Here is a 6,158-nt window from a genome sequence, read left to right as displayed (position 1 = left end):
CCTGAGGTGCTGCTTGGCCTGCTGTGTTCATCCAGCTTCACACTTTGTAACCTCTCATGATCTCAGTTTAACTAATCCATGTGAATCTGTTTTAGCAACGTCTTAATTGCTGCTGTGTTCTTGTAAAATGGAGACATAAACTATTCAAAATATTTGTAACCATGGTCTAACCAAATTTAAAACAAGTCTCACAGAACTTCATCAACCTAGAAATGAGCTCACAGTTTTGTTTCACTCTTTGGATAGTCTGTGTCACTACTTTTAAATTATTTTTTTCCTTTCATGGGATGCTGATTGGGTTAGCATTTATTGCCCAGGAACAAAAATCGAAGTTACTGGAAAAGTTCAGCAGGTCCAGTAGCATCTGCGAAGAAAAATCAGAGCTAATACTTCAGGTCTGGTGACCCTTACTCAGAACTGGCCAGCCCCAATTACATCTTGAGAAGGTGCAGAAGTGATGCAGTCACTGGGGCATAGACACACCCGCAGCTCTATTAGGGAGGAAGAAATTGCCGGATTTTGACCCAGTGACACTGAGAGAATGTCAGGACGGTGTGTGGCTAAGAGGGGAACTTGCAGTTGGTTGGTGTTTCTATGTGTCTGCAGCCCTTGCCCTTCTGGATAATAAACATTGCAGGTTTAGAAAGTGCTGTTGGAGCCGCCTTAATGAGGCATTGCAGTGCTTCTTGTAGATGATACACGTGGCTCGTACTGAGCGTCGGTGGTCAAGGGAGTGGGTGTTTCAGATGTGGATGGGTCGCCAGTCAGTTGAGGCTGTTTTGTCCTGGGTGCTGTCGAGCTTCTTGGACATTGTTGGAGCTTCATGCTTCCTGGAAAGTGTCAAATGTTCCATCATATTCCCGACCTGTGAATAGCGGACAGGTCTTGGGGTGTTAGGAGGTAGGCTACTTGTCACAGACTTCCAGCCTTTTGACTGGCTTTTGTAGATGCAAATGTGTGGGCCTGGTCTAGGATCTGGTCATTTGCAGTCTCTGGGTGTTGTTAGTTGGCGGTGGGGGATTTCGGTGATAGTAACGCCAATAAATATCAACAGGGAGATGATTAGATTCTCTCGTTTGAGACTTGGCACTTGTGTGATGCAAATGTTCCTCGTCACTAACTAACCCAAGCTTGAAAGTAGGCCAGGTCATGCTGCACAGGGGCATGGGCTACTTCTGTACGTGAGGAGTTGTGAATGGGGCTGAATATTGCCCAACGAACAGGGAACATCCCCACTGCTGACCTCATGACAGAGGGTAGGTCATTGACGAAGCAGCTGAATGTGGCTGGGCCTAGGACACAATCCTGAGGAACTCCAGTTCTTGTGGCATAATGATAGAGTGCCTACCCCTGAACCAGGAGTTCTGGGTTCAAGTCCCACTTGCTCTAGAGATGATAATGTATCTGAACAGGTTGATTAGGAAAACATCTACCTGAGCAACACCTGCAGCGATGTCCTGGAACTGAGAAGTTGGACCTCCAACAATTACGACTATGTGCCTATGTATGTCTCTGACTAGCAGTAAATGATTGCAATTTCATTTTCCCATTTACACTCATTACTAGCCAACTCATTGAGTTAACACAGTTGTCGCCAATGATGTAACGTTGGTAAGACTTACACCATCCCTTCAAACGTACCAGCCTCAAACAATAGCTGTTACTTGTAATCGACCCTCTCAATACATTTAAGTCAATCAAGTGTCATGTCAATCCAATCCAGGGGCTCCCAAATCTTTCCAAGCGCCTGTTTCAAGGCTGGAAAGGTGTTAATAGTCATGAGCCCTCAATGAAAATTGTCAGTGTGAGGAAGAGAGTGAGACAGACCTGTAGGAGCAGGCAGCAGGAGGTATACGTCTCTAAGAACACAGTGAGAGAAATACAGAGCGTTGTGAGGGGTGTGGGCATTTTTTAAAAGCATGAGAGGATTATCATTGTTAGTGCTGCAGGAGCCAGGCCTCAAGGTCAAGTCATTTAGTTCCTGCTCACAGCTTGGGGGGAAGACAAAGGTATCATTTAAAGTGATATCACGCAGCTGTGCACTCATTCGGAGCTGCCCATAATGTATTACAGCCTCAAGAATTCATAACCCAAAACCTCGGACTTGAAGCCCATGGGACGCACCCTCTCCCAATTTGATCCAGCGCCTTACGCTTCCCTGAACTTTTTAAAACAAAGTCACTGTGCCGTCAGCAAAGTTTCTGGCGTTCGTCTGCAGCTGCCTGAGCCCGGCCTTCCCAAAGTTGGGGTCAAGACACTAAGTGAGGTCACAAGCTGATATTTCAGGGTCTGAGGCTGCAGTGGCCACCGCAAACTGTGACCGAGTGAGAAAAGAAAGCGCTCCAACAGGTCCCTCCTCTGTCTCAGTTCTCACTGAAGAGTCCGAACAATTCCCTGGCCTTGAAAAGGGGTCTCAGTGGGAAAAGGCACAATTACAATGTTTAAAAGGCATCTGGATTAGGACATGAATAGGAAGGGTTTAAGAGGGAAATGGGCCAAATGCTGGCAATTGGGACTAGGTTAATTTAGGATACCTGGTCGGCACGGAGGATTTGGACCGAAGGGTCTGGTTCTATGCTGTCCATCTCTATGACTTTAACTACTGCTGGTCTGAGCATCTGTTTGCACTCAATACTGCAAATTCTGTTCAATGCACCCAAGATGCTGAATGGAGACTTGTTGAATTGTGTTGCCTTCACTGTATGTTTCAAACTGAAATGTTTTGTAATGTACATTTACAAATTTTAATGAAACAATTATTTTTTGAGAGGTCCAATGTTTAACATAAGCATGTGAAAGTTGGCTGCATTTTCTTAAGCCTTTCCAGTTTGGATGCAGACGCATTGAGCAAGATAGAATCAGAATTTGAAATTAATCCTCAAAACAATAGATTTGATGGTGGGATGATCAATTTATCAGTAGCACCTTTGGTTCAAATGAAAAAGGCGAGTTTTAGAACCTAGGTTATAGAAGCTTTAGGATTTTTACTGCAGGAGATCCTCAAGAATAGGTTATTTGTTCAGCAATGCCACTACACACCTGTAGAGCAGGTGGGACTTGAACCTGGGCCTACTGTCTCAGAAGTTGGGACACTACCACTGCAGCTCAAGAATCCAAACTCCTTAGGGATGAGTCCTAGTCCCAAACAATCTTCAGCTGCTTCATCAATGACCGTCCCTCCATCATAAGACTGGATTGGCTGATGTTCGCACAATGTTCAGCACCATTCCTGACACTTCAGGTACAGAAGTAGCATGTGTCCCTAAGGTGCACTGATGCACTGCAGCAATCCTGACCATCCAGAAGGACAAGGGCAGAAGATACAGAGTACTAGCCCCTGCCAGTTTCCTTCCATCTTGGAAATATATTGCTGTTGCTGAGGTAAAATTCTGGATCTCTGTCCTTAATAGCACAGTGGGTCTACCTACATCACATGGACTGCAGCAATTCAAGCAGGCAACTCACCACCACCTTTGCAAAGGCAATTGAGGATGGGAGATAAAAAAAGAGCTGGCCTAAGAAGAGATGCCCACAACCCAGCAATAGAAAAAGAAAATAAAATGTCAAGCTGGATGAACACAGCAGGCCCAGCAGCATCTCAGGAGCACAAAAGCTGACGTTTCGGGCCTAGACCCTACATCAGAGAGGGGGATGGGGAGAGGGTTCTGGAATAAATAGGGAGAGAGGGGGAGGCGGACCGAAGATGGAGAGTAAAGAAGATAGGTGGAGAGAGTATAGGTGGGGAGGTAGGGAGGGGATAGGTCAGTCCAGGGAAGACGGACAGGTCAAGGAGGTGGGATGAGGTTAGTAGGTAGGAGATGGAGGTGCGGCTTGTGGTGGGAGGAAGGGATGGGTGCGAGGAAGAACAGGTTAGGGAGGCAGAGACAGGTTGGACTGGTTTTGGGATGCAGTGGGTGGAGGGGATGAGCTGGGCTGGTTGTGTGGTGCAGTGAGGGGAGGGGACGAACTGGGCTGGTTTTGGGATGCGGTGGGGGAAGGGGAGATTTTGAAGCTGGTGAAGTCCACATTGATGTCATTGGGCTCCCCCCACTGCACCACACAACCAGCCCAGCTCTTCCCCTCCACCCACTGCATCCGAAAACCAGTCCAACCTGTCTCTGCCTCCCTAACCTGTTCTTCCTCTCACCCATCCCTTCCTCCCACCCCCATCTACCTACTAACCTCATCCCAACTCCTTGACCTGTCCATCTTCCCTGGACTGACCTATCCCCTCCCCACCTATACTCTTTTCTCTCCGTCTTCGGTCCGCCTCCCTCTCTCTCCCTATTTATTCCAGAACACTCACCCCATCCCCCTCTCTGATGAAGGGTCTAGGCCCGAAACGTCAGCTTTTGTGCTCCTGAGATGCTGCTGGGCCTGCTGTGTTCATCCAGCCTCTCATTTTATTTTCTTGGATTCTCCAGCATCTGCAGTTCCCATTATCACTAATAGAAAAAGAAACTTGATTCACTTGAAGTGTTAAGGATAAGGGATAAACATTGGCCAGATAACTGGTGTTCTGTATCTTTAATCGGGAGATTGGGAATGGGAATACCTCTCGTCTGAAGGATGGTAGTGCAGTACTCCCTTAAACTGTCAACCTGGAGTATTGTGCTTGGATCCCTAGTGCAGGACTTTAGACTCAACCTCCTGGCTGTGAAATGGGACTGATGTCCCCCAAAGCTAATACTGACTTGCAACAGGATTAGTACAATCACGAGGAACACGTCTTTCTGAAGGGCTAGTTAGCATTCCATCCCCCACTCTCAGTTTAAAATACAGAGGTCCTATTTACAAAGAAGGTTATGGCCAACATTTATCATTTGGGAGCTTCACTAATGCAGAATTTGCTTAATAAAAAACAATTTAGCCAAGTGTTTCAATTCCAATTGCCCAAGAGTCTTATAAAAGGTAAATATTATTTATGCAATCCTCATGAGGTGATAGCATAAACTTACAAGAAAATAAAGTGAATTGGCCAAAACAGTGGCAGCTGCATTTCAATGCAAGAAAATGAGAGGTTGGCTTGCTTAGACATAAAGGGTACTTTCGTGGTGGTGAAACAGTGAGTGTCCATCTATACTCGGGAGGTTGACAAGATGTTTAAATAATTCACAAGTACAGGACAATGACATGTCTTCCACTGAGTGCTGCAGACTGGCACAGCTCCATGCCTAGGACTACCCACTGAAACTTGGGGCAGCTGGCACAGAGGTGTCATGTGGAAAAGTCTCTGTCTAAGGCCTTTCAACAATAGCACAGTCAAGGGCTGGAATCTGTAGAACCCCTCAGACTATAAGCTTAACAAGGGCTGTGCACCATGAATGTTAAGAGCATTCAAGTTCTCTTGAAGCACCTCAAGGTGGAACATGGTACAGGGAGAAAAGTTTGTGCAATCACCATACTCTGCAAATTTCAACTGGAGGTGTTTTGTCCTGCATGGAATGCATATTGCACACACTGAAACAGTAACAAAGCACTGAAGCACAAGAGTGGAACGTGCTGTATGGAAAAAAAAACAAAAATTCTGGAGAAACTCAACAGTTTAGGCACCATGTGTGGAGCGAGAGACAGAAGACATTCACTGACGTGATTCTCCTTTGCTGTTAATTTTGTTGCATCTTCTGTAATTTTCAAGCTGAAACGTTTTGTGATAGACTTTTACAAATTTTGTGTTTAAAGTACACTTTTGGGTTAAAAAAGCATGATGAGCAAGTACAGAAAATAAAAGGCTAATGGGTAGAAGTCATGAGAGGATTACCATTGCTACTGTATTTCATATTTACACAAAATCCTGCAGTATCTTAAGTGCCGTTCTGGACAGCATGCCTTAGAAAGGATACATTGGCTTGGAGGACGCACAGCGCTGATGCACTGGAATGATTCCTGGACTCAAATTGCAGGGCAAAGTTACACAAAACAGGTTTTTAACTCCCTGGAATTTACAGGAGTGATACCATGGAAGAAAGACATTTGGAACTTTCTTCCATCAGTTACAGCTGCTCGATCGCTTGTTAAGTCCGAGTTGGATGTGTGATTGCAGTGAACCAAAGACATTGGTGGACGTTGCAGCAACAGTGGGTCATCCGGGTCAGGCTGCAGCTCAGCTATGAATGAGTTCTAACAAAATGCAGGGTGTGAACTTCTGTTCCTTTCCA

Source organism: Stegostoma tigrinum, chromosome 45 (genome assembly GCF_030684315.1).
Source record: "Stegostoma tigrinum isolate sSteTig4 chromosome 45, sSteTig4.hap1, whole genome shotgun sequence".
Taxonomy (NCBI): domain Eukaryota; kingdom Metazoa; phylum Chordata; class Chondrichthyes; order Orectolobiformes; family Stegostomatidae; genus Stegostoma; species Stegostoma tigrinum.
This window is presented reverse-complemented; position numbering follows the sequence as displayed.